Genomic DNA, 15920 nt, shown 5'->3' with positions numbered 1-15920 from the left:
AAAAGCCACAGCAGAAATACTGCCTTTTGGCAGAACAACAGTCTTCTAAATACAGAAATATACTGTCGTGCTCAAAGGAAGGGGGCACAAAGCTCAAATTTTTCAATAACTTTGTGTGTGGTAGACAGTGAATCCAGAGCATTGATTATAAATTTAATGGAGTCCTAACGTAAGAGTAACCCTGCTTGTCAGCATGCCAGGACACTGATATGAGCTACAATGTATGGAGCCTAAAGTGATGCAGGAAAATAATAACAAACATTTTCCAGGGTGACCTTCCCAAAAGTCAACGTTTTGATTATTTGCAATTAACTACTACTGAACAAAACAGCTTGCTGAAGTAGGCCCTATTTTAACACAAGGTTTACCTGAAAGGCAGAAATGCAATTTAAATTCTCAAAAAGTATGTTCCTTAAGCATTAAGTCTTTATGAGAGAGTGGAGTGACAATGCATGATAAGCAATGGTCACTCTATAGCTCCCCTCAGTGAAGCATTGGTTTTGTTCCAGGTAACTAAGAAAACTTGGGAATGTAGACTAAATCAAGTGGTAAACTGCATTTTAGGATAAATACTGCAAGAGATTATTAGGCTGTGAGTGCGATGAAGGAAAGCTGAAAAGAAGTTTGAATAAGAAGCACAAGAAGGCATGAAAACAGTAAGAGGTAAATGGCCACGATCAAAGCAGTCCTTCCTTCCAGAATATTCACTGTTTCTGCAAAATGTTAGGTCTTGGTTATTGAACATTCATGTCTCTGTTCTCTTAAAGCACCTACACTGTATGCTTAGGCTATGTCTATCCTAGGACATTGGTGAAGCAAATTTTCCTGAGCTCTGACACTTGACTATTATCAAACTATAGTATTATTTGCAGCTCCTTGGCACACTTCTGGTCCAGAAGAACTACCACTCTCACAGCCAGTTCTCATCCCACACCAGGGACCAGTCCAAAAGACAGTGCAGATGCAGCCCCCCTGTTCTGGAACAGAAGAGCTCAGTAGTGCGAGCATGGCCAGGTTGTGCTATTTGACCTCATGGACAGAATGGGGCTCTGGGACCATTTAGTTTACAAGTAACGTAGCTTTGGTGTCACACAAAACACAGCTGCTAAAATCATCCTTTCCGTGAATCATCTTCATCAAAGATGATTTCCTCTGCTGGATGCTGCTCAGCAATATCAAGTTAAACAACTTGCCCTTGTCTTCAGATTTTTTTCACAGTTCTCTTCTTTCTTATCTGTCATCCCTTTTTGATATATCAACCATCAACACATTCAGCTAAAATTAGCTTAATCTGCCTGTCTGTTTTCTCCTTCTATAACTGTCTCTCCCTTTTCTCCCTTGACCCTGCAGACTTGGCTGGGGAGATTGACACCCCTTAAAATCCCATTTATCCTGTAAAGTTTCATTCTCTGTCACTAGCCAACAATGGCAGAAGACAGGATGGATTCAACCGTGTGTATTTCATTACTTATCAGTATTAAAAAGATGTACAAAACATACTCAGACATGCTTATATATGGACCCATATTTCTATTATGTGGCCTTCCTGTGTTGAAGTAGGTCTTTGTAATGATTGTCCATGCTTAAATGTAGGTGGCCTTGTTTGCTATTTGGAATCAGGATACATCTGCCATATGAAATAAAAAGGCAAGAATGAATTTCAGTTTGGTTCAGTGTCAAACTTAGAGGTAAAATGTAAGGCAGTGCAAATTTAAATTATGTTAATCTCTTAAAAATTCATCTTACTTGAAATTGCTTGTATAGCAGTCAAGGGAAACCACCAGAAATTTATGTTGCCTAACTTCAACTTAATTATGTGTATGGTTGTATCTCCCACTACCTCCGTTTTTACTTAAGCCCCGTTTACCCAAGATAGCCTAAGAATACTGGAAAAGTAAGATTTGTACAGAGATGTATCTTGTTTTAGTTGCATGAGCAAAGCAAATAGAAGAAAGCTGAAGAAGGGTCTGTATGTCTTAAACTTGCCCAGTTTCTGTATCAATAAATCTAATGAGGAATATTCCTCTGCTTCCAAATCTTTCTTTTCACTTAAATTCACCTCTGGATTTAGTTTGCAGCTTGTTCATTATTCAAACAGATGCTTCTCAACATCACACATTTTGCTGATAAGGATCTCAGTGTAGCAGATAGAGGTGGTGGAGCAAACCCTAAGATACATTGACTAATCTGCTTGGCTAATGTTAGGCTGGGCCTGCTAGGGCTTGCTACTTACTTGAAGTAGGCCAGTATTATAAATCTCTTACTCAAATTAGCCTTGCATTTTGGTAGTTTCACACTCAGCAGGAAGATTGGCTTTTTATTATCATTGGTTACTCATGTCTTAACTTCATTAATTCAGTGGAATTCAGCCAGCAGCATGAATGAGGAGTGAATTAGACCCAATGTTTTTGAGTGAGAGAGTTTCATGATGAGATTCCTTGCATTGTAGGTCAGCTCCTATCCAAACAATGTGTGATACAGGTATACAATGGCCTTTAACTTCCTGAATGCTTAAGCAGTGTGTTTTTCATCAAATAGTTTGGATTAAACACATGAATTACACTTTCTAAAAACAGATCTCCATTATAACCCTGAACAATACCTGAGAACCTCAGGAAATCTTTTAGGTCTCAGGTTTGTAATGGAAAAATAAACATTGTACTATGTTTCCTCTCAGATAGGGCTTTTCAATTTGTTTAACTTTAATGGATTTTAAACTTTTCAACCATGCTTCCTCTCAGGAGAGAGCACTTGGGATTCAAGCTGTCTGTGTTTTCTGAGTATTTCCTTCTGAGTCCCTGTGGGCCACAGCCTCCAGCCACTTTCATCTCTTAACCATGGCTTATTTTTCATGGCTTACCGTGAATGGCCTCGTGACTCTAGAATATCCTACATGTTTTAAGAATAAATATTGTAAGTGTGTCTTACACATGTTTTCCAGTGGAAAACAGATTATTACATTACACTGCTTAGTAACATGTTGTGTTAGTGATCTCTCGGTAGAAAGATGACTCAACCTGAAGGTGCACAACTAAATTTAAATTTAACTCATGACTAGTTGAGACACAGTATCTACCTCAAGCACAGCATAATCAAACAGATGCACTTGGGTATGTTAGACTTCATGAAAGCTGGTGTGTCACCCTGTCAAATCATAACTTAAGACAGCCACTTTGATCCACCAGTCCCTGTGGAAGCAGAGATAGCAGGCCATGAAGCCATTTAAAGACTGAGTAGTCTTACATTTTAACTTCGTGTAAATTGTTATAGGTAATGCAGGACCACAAGGACAGATGTCAAATTTATTTTTTTAATTCATTAATACAGCAGCAGAATACCTTAACCAACTGATCTGGAGCTTTGCGTCAACCAGCTAATTAGACTATGGCTGTCACTAAAGGAAATCAAGCCTTTGAGTTTTTTTTTAATTTCTTTAGCACTTGTAGGTTTATTTTGCATCAAGTCTTACATCACAGTAAGTGTGGCAGACAGCCTGTTACTCTCAGGGACATTACCCTTAACAGCCTTTCTTTGTGTAAAAGCCTGCCAAAATCAGTGCAACGCTGACACCTACTCTGTCTTCAGTTATAATGTTGATACATTTCCAACATGTTACCCAAATGAGAAGGTGTTGCTTGCTGAAGCCAGAAATGCAGGTCAACTCAAGCCTAAATAATGACAGAAAGGGCCAAAGTTTTGATATTGACATAGTAATTTCCAAGGAGTTTGAGGGCCAAAGTCAATGGCACGATCCAGCTGTTCTGCACTGCTCTAGGAATACAAAGCAGCTGTAAGACTGACTGAGTTTTAATTGGAGCAGTGTGAAGTAGCCAGAACATACCAGTGATCTTGGCTGAAACACTGTATGTTGGGAATGAGACCTTGGTATTATCATTTTGGATATTCATCCACATGTCTGATAGCATCATGATAAACAACAAAACTTTCTGACCAGTTGCATGACATTTTGGTATGCAAATACCAAACCTTCAAAACTTTGCCTATCTGTTTTTTCATCAAGGTTCCAAAATTGATTTGTGGGACACTGCTAGTCTAATGCTGGTAACAAATGTCCTCCTCCTATCCACCCTGACCACACCTCTGTGTCTTACAGAATTCCCGATCTGCTAAAGAAATAGCTGGTATGATTTATAATGACTTCAGCATTTAATATTTAATTCTGCTGGTTTTTTTTCCACCCTTCATCATACTGCACATTAAACTAGAAACCTTTCCGAACAGTCGCCAGTCAAACAAGAAGTTTTTATGTGATCAGTCACCTTGATTTCGACATTTATTGGCTACTCATTTCAATATGTGCTCACAGTATTGGTACTTGGCAGGGAAACTTCAGTCTCTCTTCTGCTGCATTTGTCTGTGAAGCTTTAAGCATAAGGGAAAAATGCTATGATTATTTACTTGAGTCTGTATTGTTGTTTTGGGCACGGGTCCTTTGGTTTTCACAAGTTAGCAATCCACACAAAATTTTATGAAATAACCTTTATGTTAGTTGTACTGACATTGGGAGGAAATCTGTGAGGAATTTGCTGAGTAGGATGTCAGGAGAGGACAGGCTGCATGCTGGTCCAAACTTTTCCCCCGTCAACAGCAATTTGTTTTCCCTATAGCTCAGAAATGATGGGTCAGATTAGGCTCCATTATTTCTGCTATTAGAATCAGATAGTGCAAAAGGGTTCTTTAAACTTAATGTGCAGTCCCTCCTGCTAATTGGACATGCTGATTTTGGCTCTGTAGTGCTTTCCCTTATAATAATAATAATACTAACAATGTTATAATACAAAAATAAATAAATAAATAATGTTGATTTACAGCCATGATATAGTTGTTGCCTTTGGCTGCAAATTTGTAGTCTGGAACTCAGTTGCAGATTTAACTGATTAAAATATCACATGAAAGTGCTGGGTTTCTGACAGACTAACAGTTGATGGTAGGGTCAGTGCAATTGCGTTATTACTGAGTCAAAACTGAAATTATTTCTAAGCTGTGGCTTTGGGAGCTGCATGATGGGGAACTGCAACTTTCAGCAGCTCTGCTGGACAGGCCACTGGAGCAGGGCAGTGCGCAGTGCAGAAGGACCTGGTATATGGCAGAGATCTCTGCCCAAAGACTGCTGATCTGCAAAGAGAACTAAAAGCAGAAGGTAATTTGAAATATGCTCCAAGTGATGACTGAAGAAAATATCATCTGTATCTTCAAGCAATAAGTACCAACAAACCAAGACAAAACAAAACAAAACCAACCAAACAAAAAAAAAGACAGCACCTTATCAGGCATCTGGAAGAGAGGAAGATTGGGACAACAAATTGACTTTGTTCTCTGAAAAGTCTTCAGCAAGGGCTGCTCCAGATGGGGATGGCTGTCCTTAGCCCCAAGGGATTTCGATAGACAGAACAAAGGCTATGTGGCCTCAGTAGTGTGGTGGTTACATGAAAAACATTTACAGGCACAACTGTTCACACCACCTCAGAGACTGGTTAAAAGTATTACTGCGTAGGCTGTTTTCCTGAACTCTGCAAGCTTTCATTATCGTTGTTTTGACTGACCTGAAAAATTAAAAAGGATGGGGGGTACCAGTGCATTCCCAAAGGAGCTGGTAGGAACTGACGGCTGCATTGTGCGCAGTTGGACTCAGATGCTGCATGGAGCAGACGTGTGTCAGACTCCGGACTCTGTGATAGCCAAGCAATGCTGTGCCAAGGGAATGCAGACCTCATTCTTGGTTTGCTTTCGCAGATGACTCCAGTGTTTGTTTCAGTCGTGCCGGTCAGAGGAGAGTGTCAAACCAAATGACTAATACAATGAAGAAAGGAACAAATATCTCCCCTTAGCAGTTCTGGAGTTTCCTGAATTTCTAAACATTTGCAACTGGAGCACTAATCATCATACGCTTTGTCAATAGAGTCCCCCAGTCTCTTGTCCTCATACATATGACTTATCTGCAAAAGCAGACAATGAAAGGTCTTTGTTCCTTCTGGACTTATTATACATGTGCTTTTGTGAGAGTATGTGTTAGCTGCTTGCCCTCAGTGTTGGAGATTGGCACAGTGGTACCTTGTGAATAGGGGCAATTCTCTACTCAACGAACAGCCTGAATAACCAAGCCACAGGGCCCTAATTCTTATACACAAGGAGAGCACTTGTGGCTACTACACAACACCACTGCTGCCTTCACCCTTTCACCTGGTCCACTTGTGGAGCTGGAAAAACACTTGTCACAACAGAGTTAGGATGAGCAGCGCCCAAGCACACTTGCTGAGCCTCCTGCACCAAAGATGAGATGTTCATGTTCATCTTCCTGCTGATGTTACCTCCATAGCACGGTTTGCACCACCTGCACTGAGAGTGTTGCTCTGCAGGCTCCTTCCCACCCCGCAGGACCATTTGCCAGCTGCACCTGCAGCCTGCACTCGGGAGAGGGGGATAGTGCATGGCATTACTCAGAGGAGCCCGTTCAGGAAGGAGACATTGCCCCATGACAGACAGCTGTCACGCTGTCTCCCTCACTTCTTGATACACTTTGTTCCGTGGGCAGAATAAATTTGAGTAGCTTTAATTATCAGAAAAATGGAGAATTTGTCTCTATTATTGCTGTCTGACAAAAATGCAGTGACTGATTTTAATGCAGGACTTACATTATTTTCTTCTGTCGGGTCACTGCCGGCTCATTATTCCCTAATCCATTTTGGTCAACTTTTCTTTTTATGCTGCTAACAAATAGGGTAGAACATTAGCAAAGTTACAGCAGATACGCTTGTAGAGGTACAGCATGAGATTCTGTAAGGCTTTTTTGTTTTATCAAAGATTTATTTTATAGCTTCTAAAATTGATTCTTGTAACACTGGAGCATAACAGCACATGAATTCTATTCACCAGCGATTATGTTCATAATAGTTCCTTCACTTGGAAAAAGAAAGGAAAGGGATAAGCGTGAATGTTCTGAAAGAAGAAAAGATTTTTGCAAATTCCATATCCAGTTGCCATTCTGAATAGGTGTAATCTACTTGAAAGCAGAAAAGAAATTCGCAGAGCTAGGAGGAAACCCAGTCATCACTAAGGCAGATTTATACTGCTTTAACACCATTTTCTTAACTCCAAGATAAACTCTTCTCTGGCTAAATTATGGCACAACTTTACAAAGAACAGAGTTTATGCTGGTATAATTCCATTAACTTTGTCATTTTCAGACAAACTTGTGGTTTCAGCTGGAATACTTTTTCTTGAGTAATGCACACTGACCAAACTAAGGAGTAACGTAGACTTGTTTCACAGAAATTCATGTTTCCCAGGCTTCATCTGGAAAAACATCTTGGATGCATGAGACATGAGGAATGATAAGCTATTAGATCATCATTCAGTCAAAAAAATAAACTTTTATATATCACTCCATCCATGTTTTGATTACTGTGCTTTCCAGCTGCCAGAAAGTACAAACAGGAGTTGCAAAGAAGCCAGCTCAAGTAGCTGACACCACTAGACAAACATGCCTCTAGGTCTGATGAGGGTTTAGGTATTTTTTCTCCAGAGTGGCTGAAAGGGACTGGCCAGGAGCAAACTAGGTGGCAAGAGTGCTATCTGCCTGCGGTGCGGCCTTTCTAGCATGTTTCAGCTGGGCTGAAAGAGATGGGAGGAGGTTGGCTCCTTCTCAACCCTCTTCATGGCCTGTTTCTACCCTTCTGGAGTGCCCTGTGTCCAGGACTACTCCTGACTTGAAGGAAAGGGATAGATCTTTAGAGGAGATGGCTTCCTGGGGCACATACCTCATGCCTAACTGATGGGGCCTGTGGTTGCTCAACATTTCTCTTGAGACATGGCCACTCATTGAGGGCTGGATGAGCACCGTGCCCTGTTGTGGTTCATTGCATCTTCTTTTACAGCTTGCAGCCCTTTTGGTTATTCCATTTTGAGTGAAAAATCAAACCTTGAGCTTCACATGAAGATAAAGCTAGCAATGTCACCATCAGTTTCAGTTTTGAACCCACTAAACATTTGTTTTATCGTCTGACAGCCAGAACACGCCTGGAAAATGGTAAGAGAGGTGATGCAGATTAGCTGGCCTACCAAAGATTCTTCACTCCTGCAAATGGGTAATCTTTGGTGTTAAATAAACATTAGTCATTTCTGTTTTGTTGACACCACAGAACTATGCTTACAACCTGCAAGATCAAATATACTGTGGACTCAAGAGCCATGCCATACCTCTTTTAAGTAGTTTTTAAAGACCACTGCTCCATTACCAGTGTATTTTCTGCTTCCAAGGTGGCAGAAAACTGCTGGAAGTAGCCACAGACAGGAGCCAGTTGATAATAATCACAGCTTTGTCTCCAAGTCCCTTGTCCCTATCCTTACAGTGACCAACCAAAATACATAAAACCAATATCACCAAGGGAACATGGCATGGAAAGTAAAGTCAAGCTATTGTCCTTGCAATCCTGTCTTAACCTAGAAACATGTTTTTATAAACCACGTGGCAAATAGGGAACACTCTTAGGAAAGGAGGCAACTATTACTAGCTTTCTAAAAATCTATTTCAACTTTTCACTTCAAAATGATACTTTATTATAAAATTGACTTGGATTTTAATAAGTGTGAGACAAGACAAAAAGATAAATGTACCAAAAGCAAATCTCAGGGTTTGGGTCCAAGAAAGTGTTGCTGTCTCTTGCTGACCAGACACAAATCCTGTTTTCTTTTCAGTAGCTGTGATTGGCACAGCTCTGGTTTCACAGAAGCTAGTAAACAACTATAGCTATATTTTACATTTGACTCATTTTAATTTCTTTTGTTTTATAAAAATAACCAAAAAGAACTAGGATGTAGATATGCTCACAGATTTTACAGCAAAGGAAAAAAAAAAGAATTATACAGAAGACCTGTATCTTCTACAAATAGTGTCTCCAAGAGACAACAGTGCAAAAACACATCTGCAGCATCTCAAATTTCAGCTGTCAACCAAAGCAGGGAGCAAGTTCCAAATCTCTCTCAGTGACTTCTTTGTGGGAAGCTTCAGTTGTTGATAGACATAGAGTACCAGCTTGCACATGCATGCCTGGCCTATTGGTGAGAGGTGAATTTAACCCCCTGCTTTAAACTGGGCTGTGTTCTACCTCCTGAAGGGTAGAACTGTCAAGTCTAACTGGTAAAAAACAAGAAGTTAAAAAAACCTCTGATGCTAAACCTGCCCTTGAGTTTCACTATCAATTTTGGTGGGTTTACAATAATATCATTCTTGTTGGGAAAAAAAAAAAAAAAAAAAAAAAAAGGAATTCTCTGGCTACATGCACACTAGAGATTAACCATGGCCAGGGCTGCTCTCTGACTGTGAGGCCAGCTGTCCTGGAAAATCCTTCAGGCTCTTAAGCCCTCTTAGCATCCATAACATGCTGGCTGCATCCACACTGCCCACTGGGAATAGCTCCTAGCCTCTGCTGACTCCCAAAACATGCTCTCAAATGGTTCGGGAGGGTGTTAAGTGGCCGGGCCAAAAGCGTGCCGGGGACCACTCCAACTGTTTAAGAGCACAGACATTCACCTCCCAGTATCTGTGCTCATGCCCTGGCACTGCTTAATTTGCCTGTCTTTCTCTCTCCTCCACAGCCTGCTTCTTTACAAACAAAGGAAATGGAAAACTACTCAGCTCTGCACAGAGAAAGTGCAACTCACCATAAATACTAAGTTTACAGAGGGAAAATAAGCTCAGGGTGGTGGGAAAACAGAAAAGAAAACATTTTTTTTTTAAGCAAGTCAGGTCAAGGCATGCAAAAGTGTACTGTTTATTCTAGAAGTGTATTTTTAAGTCTGTAATGATGGATAGTACAGCAGTTCAGCACTGATCACTAAGAGACACCACAGCTGAAGGCGAGAGGTGGCACAACATCCCCACCTCACACCAGGCTTCTCCTGGACTTCGCTGAGCTTAGTGATACAAAATTTGAGCTCTTCTGCTACACATCACTGATAAAACAGACTAGCACTGTGGGGCTCCACAGGCTCTTGCATTATTGAGAACCTTGGCCTTCAGTTGTCATTACCATTTGTAAAGAGGTAAAATGAAAGGAGAGTCTTACTTCATTCCTGGCAGTGCCAGCCCAGTGACTGTCATTATTTCCCAGGACTCCTGCAGGCTTTCCACTGACTTAAGAACACGTGGCAAAAAGTAAAGGAGTAAATGTCAGCCTGACTGATTTAAATAATACCAATGCCTCATGCTGACAGGGAGCAGCATAAAAACTTTCAGAAAGTTCACCAGGGCATTGAATATGTTCTCATCCACTTTAATAGTTGTCATATATAGAAACCGTATTTAGGTGGCTCTTCTAATGCCTTGGTTTTGAAATCCCTAGATAATTTCTTTGTTTGAAAAGAATGAAGTTAAATAGTTATGCTGCATCTACAGGTTGAGCAGATTTGATTTTTTTGAACATCCTCTCACCGTTAATCTGCTCAAATCTTCATTGGGGATTTTAGTTCACTGAAAAAAAAAAAAAAAAAAGAAAAAAAAAACCAACAGGCTAAGCTGAAAACATAGCATATAGCATAGCTACCTTGAGTAGCAGAGGAATTGAGATAAAAGATGTTAATGAATATCCCGGCATGGTCTTGCATCAACAAAACTAAAATCTAAAATTACTTGCTGCCAGATCCAATGCTTTAATGTCTGTGATTTCTTAAAATCCAATTTCAACAGGGATAAAATCTAAGTCAGTTTCATTTGCCTCACTGTGAATATAAAAAAATTAAAAATAAAAAATATAAAAAAAAAGAAGAAAAAAAGAGATTTTTTTTTTTCCACTAGGGTAGAGTAAAAAAATGTTAGCTGTTTTCTTAGAAAGTAATTTCAGTTCAGAGCCATGGAAAGATATTAAAAGGAGCTCCTACAAATGGAGTGGGTGTTTTACAAGCCTACATGAAGATAAAATCATCTGCACTGGCACAAAGTCACACTGTTGAGCTTTAAGCATCTTACTTGTGTGACTGAACTAGGGCTTTAGGTTTCATTTTTAATCTGCAGTGTCCTTGAAATGGAGCCAGAGCTCTCTGAGGCTATGTCAAGACTTCAGGATTGTCCCCATCCTTGGTCGTACAGCTTCAGTGACCACCTCTGAAGCCTGCCATGGCTCCTGCCTAGCGAGTAAAGCATTCCCTGACTTTCTTTCCATGGAAAAGGTGGTGGAAAGTGGCCTTTGATGCTCCAGAATCCCTGTGAAAGAACTTGGCTGGAGGACACTGCTGCATCCTGCCCCGAGGAAGTGCTGGGAGGTCTCAGCTTTACCCCTTAGGGCCACCACTGGCTCCCTAAAGAGGCTGTGCCTCTAATTTGGGCACTTCTTTTGGCTGGCTGATAAACTAGAGCCGGATATATAAACACGACATCATGAAGGCTGGTTTTGCTGCTGGGCAGGGAGGCAAAGGCACGTGTTTGGCACCTCATTATCAGTATCTGACAGAGTGCCTACTCGGTGGCAAAAGTTAGGACATGACAGAGGTTGTGCTCCCCTTTCCCCCCACGGTCCCTGCTATAATCAATGTTGCATTAATGAAGTTACAAACAGTGACTTTTGCTTTGGGGGTGGATTTTCCCAAGGCATCAGCATACAAATGCTATCTCAGGGACACTTCTGGCAGAGAGGAGTAGAGAACCCGGTGTTTCTAAAAAGTATTCAAAAGAGCCAAAAGCTCAGTCTTACTGGGTTACCTAAATAGGAAAGCAGATCATTTGACTATCCAGCCACAAGTCCTTGTGTTGAACTCTCCTTCTGAGAGAAAAACTTGGGGTGGGGAGGAATTTGTCTATTATTGTCCAAAACAAATAATTTCAGAAACAGCAACAAGCAATGGATCTATGTTAGATTTTATTTTTTTATTTTTTATTTTTTTATTCAGTTAGAGTAAGTGAAATACATCAGAGACTCAATTTTGGCAATGAAGGTAAACCTGAAAAAAAAATCATCATAAATTTTTCAAATGTCTGTTTCTTATGAGGAGAAAGATGACAGAAAAGCGATTTGGTTCACAGTGTTGCTGAAAGAAACTGGTGGGTGCCTCTAAATATCATAGACTCATTGGGTCTCTTAATGCAAATTGAAAAGGCTGACTTGACTTTTCATGAAGATGCCAAAATGTTCGGTCATTACCCAAAAAAGCCAGGGGGATGCATCTGCAATTCTAATTGGTAAATCGGGTAAAGAATTCACCTAAGAAAGTGGCATATAAAAAGAGAAATCACTGTTTCTCTTCAGTTACTGAAAAACAGTCTGAGAAAATATTTTTTCCAGCACTTATGTAATGTCTCAGCATTACTTATTTGTTTACTTAAATACTTTTCAGCTGCCTTCAAGGAAGTGTAGGTGACTGAGAAATTACTTTGGGCTGCTTCTCTGGTGCACTGTGCGGTGGACCCGCAGCCTTGGCAAGGCGATGCTGCGGTCGGGAGGGCAGCACTGGTGGCTCCATCCCATCTTGGCTGCACAGGGAGGGAGCCAGCCCCCAGCCCAGGCAGTGGGATGCTTTGGGAGGCAGAGATTTGTGACTGGCACAGGACAGCAAAACCCTGAGTCTTGTGAGGAAGGCAGAGACCATCGGGTCCCCTCCCCAACAGTGCCTCGGGACAACCTCAAATAAAATTCTCTCTCTTTCCCAAATTGTCATTGTAACAGATGGGAATTGATCTTAAAAGGCAATAAGGATACTGAAATCCCATTGATTCTGTGCAACAAGAGGTATAAATGCTGGTTATGATCAAAAGCCTAACTTTTATTCCTCTGTCTGAATTGTTCAAAATGATATTGTTTTTTAGCTTCCCACCTGTGGTCTGGAAAATAACCTGTTTTCCTCCTGCGAGGATGGAAGTTCATCTCTTCATACCATGGTGCTCTTTCAGCTATCTAAAGAAACAATATGTAACAGAAACTATTCTCACATGCTCATTTTTTGCCACCCCCACAATTTATTCCCAGCTCTCTCATGTTCTTATACCTCATGCAAATGTCTAAGTGAACTTTAAGTACAACCTCTTTCCTGTTGCTACTCCCTGCATGGTCCACGGATAAGAGCTTTTCCTTATCTGTATTTGTTCACATGCACACTGCAGGAATTTCAGAAGTGAAATATTTTTTTTTTCAGACCTGCCCAGCTGAGAGTTAAACCACAGCCCAGGGCAGCTGACTGGTGAGCACAACAGTCCAGGAAAAGCACGCTCAGACTAGCCAGCTCAGCCTCTGCTGAATATATGCTGAGGATACTTCAAAAGGATTTCAGAAAAGTCAGGACAAAGTCCTCAAGTTAAATAAATATTTCCTTACCAAATTATTAAGGATATTTTATATCCTTAAACCTGAAAGACTGCTAAACTAACTATAATTTGAGGAATACATGCACTTGTTTATTATTAAAATATTCATCAGGTAGGAAGCTAAACTAAATTCATCGGTTCATGTTTATTTCTATCCAGTCACACTTTCTGGTTTTCTTTAATCAGCACAGACGTTTAGTATTTGTATATCACTGCCTTAGAGTAATCGTTAAACTCAGTCAAACACTCAAAATATTACTGGCCTCCACATTAAGTTCTGTAACTCACTTAATCAAAGTTAATTCCAAAAGCTTGTATCCAACTATATCCTTTAAATTCCTCCCATACAACATCACTGAGTGTATGTCAAACAAACAGCATAAATAATAAAAATAATCACTCAGTAGTTTGCCAGTGGGCTCTAGGGCTATAAAACTGACCTGCGATGAAATGGCAATGTTTAGAAAGTCTCTGTATAGCTGTGAGTTTGCCATGTGATTGACCTAAGATAGCTAACGGATTATAATTAGATGGATAAGAAACCCTAGAAAATAAAAATATTGTCAGAACCTAGAATTTAGCATTTTTCTGTGGCACACCACTGCGCTCAAGGTCGGGGATGAAAAAATGTTGTGCACTTGGCTTCTGCAGGTAGCCAAATACTTGGCATTATTTGTATTTAGGTTAACAAGAACAAGACTGGACTGTTGTGTATAAAAACGTGTCATGTAATGATCTCTTGTACCTTGAAGAGGTATTTTATAAAGGAAAGCAAAACAGAACAAAACAAAAAAATACAACAGAATCATTCTTCCCATTGTATCCTCCTAAAAGCTGAAAAGCATAAGTTTATTAGGCTTTCCCAAACCTCAGAGGAACTGTTCCAAATGCCTAAAAAGGTGAAGGATTAAATAAATGGTTTGTTCAAGTAATGGAAAAGATATTGAACTTCATAATGCATGCACATTTTTAAATAAAACAGAAGATACTGTGTTAAATCTGATTTAAAAAATCTATTAACTAGAAACATTAACTGTACTCATTAACTGTACTCGCATCTGTTTTGTGCCAGAGAAAAATAATATTTTCTCTGTGTAGCACTGTTAGGTAAAACAGTAACTATATAAATTTAAGATAGAAACTTAGTTATGCCAAGTTAATGGAAATTAGCATTATGAATGACAATTTAAGGAGGATTATAAGATGTATCACAGGTTTCAACCCGCTAAAAATAGAAAAGCTGTACAAGCCATAAAAATTGCACAATGTACAATTTTCAGTTCCAGGAAGATTGTGTTTGCAATCCTTGACTACAAATGGAGCTGCTTTCTGATTGTTAAGATAGATCTTCTGGGGCCGTAATTAATATACACAATCCCAAGCTTTCCAAATGAGTCAGACATTTCAAAATATGATATGATACTGGGCTTAAAGTTCTGAGATTTTTAGAAAGCTAGTCAGTGGTTGCCTTCCAAGTCTTGATCTGGGTTCTCAATTTCAAGGTACATTCCAGCACTGCAAGACATTTTAAAACTGGAAATAAAGAGCATTGTATAACCAACATAATTCTAGCAACAGGGCTTGTAAAAGATAGGCAAAATCCCAAACAATACTGAGGCATCCGATGTGGTCATTAGAGTCAGTGGTGCCTGCTGAAGGGTTCATCCTTACAATAATTCCTTAACTCAGGATGCTTATTATGAACTAAAAAATACGTTAAAAGGTTTCAGGGAAAATATTGTACATTCAGGATGTCCTTGCTAATCCTCAACAACCCCTAAGGGCTCTGACAGCCCTGCAATTCCAAGGAGCCTTTGAAAGGCAGCAGATGACATAAGTTATTTTGTTCACCTCCTGGAGCTGACATCTGCAGGAAACTCAAGAGTTGCTTTTCAGCCATGCTATTGCAACTGCAACTCCTAAATGTTGTGTTGGCTGGACAGCCCGTGGTGTGCAGCAGTACCTGTGTCGAGGGACGCTTCCAGAGCAGGGGCTTCGCTAGAATCTAGGTCCGGAGGGGGTAGGAGGGGGTCGAGGATGGAGCTGTCCCTGTGTCATCGCTCTGCTGCTCCCACCTGAGGCTGACTGGAGTCCCTGCTGCTCCCTGGAGAAAAGATAAAGCTCAGGGGCTGAAGACTTCCAGATTTAAAATGCCTTGAAAAAGTGTGTGTATATATATATATATATATATATATAAATTAAAGATTCCTTTTGACTTTATCTAGGTATCTCCACAGGCAGAGCACAGAATACACCAGGTGATGCACTTAAAGATATGATACAGAAATAGCAGTCCAGGCAGTAAAACCTTACACTCCTGCTGCCTCCTCCTGAGCCAGTGCTACAAGTTGCAGCTTTCTGCTCTAATTTAGCAATCAATACCAAGTAAAACTCTCTTCCCAAAAGAGAGTAGCTGTAACAAGTGAAATAAAAAAATGGGATGTAATATGCTGGGTTCCTCACTGAATAGATTAGCTCTGCAGAATATATGGAGTGCAATGCAATGTGATGATGAAATGACTGCAGAGATGTAAGCTCTCCTGCTTGTCCCATCCAGTAATCACACTGCACATAGTCCACAGACTCCCTTGTGTGACTCCCTTGGCTGGCC

The 15920-nt window shown here is 40.2% G+C and overlaps 1 protein-coding gene across 5 annotated transcripts in view; it reads right to left on the bottom strand.

Annotated features, from left to right (window-relative positions):
* Positions 1-15920, bottom strand: part of FILIP1 (filamin A interacting protein 1) — a 102842-nt gene that overhangs the window by 59327 nt on the left and 27595 nt on the right. For 3 of the 5 annotated variants that reach the window (XM_013107997.5, XM_013107998.5, XM_013107999.5), the window contains exon 2: positions 15273-15413. The exons of the other annotated variants lie outside the window; for them this stretch is intronic. The gene's annotated coding sequence lies outside the window, so the exon portion shown is untranslated. The remainder of the gene's footprint in view (positions 1-15272; positions 15414-15920) is intronic. 5 annotated transcript variants of the gene reach the window in all.

Source organism: Anas platyrhynchos, chromosome 3 (genome assembly GCF_047663525.1).
Source record: "Anas platyrhynchos isolate ZD024472 breed Pekin duck chromosome 3, IASCAAS_PekinDuck_T2T, whole genome shotgun sequence".
Lineage (NCBI taxonomy): Eukaryota > Metazoa > Chordata > Aves > Anseriformes > Anatidae > Anas > Anas platyrhynchos.
The sequence above is the reverse complement of the archived record's forward strand: the minus strand, read 5'-3'. Positions and strand labels throughout refer to the sequence as shown.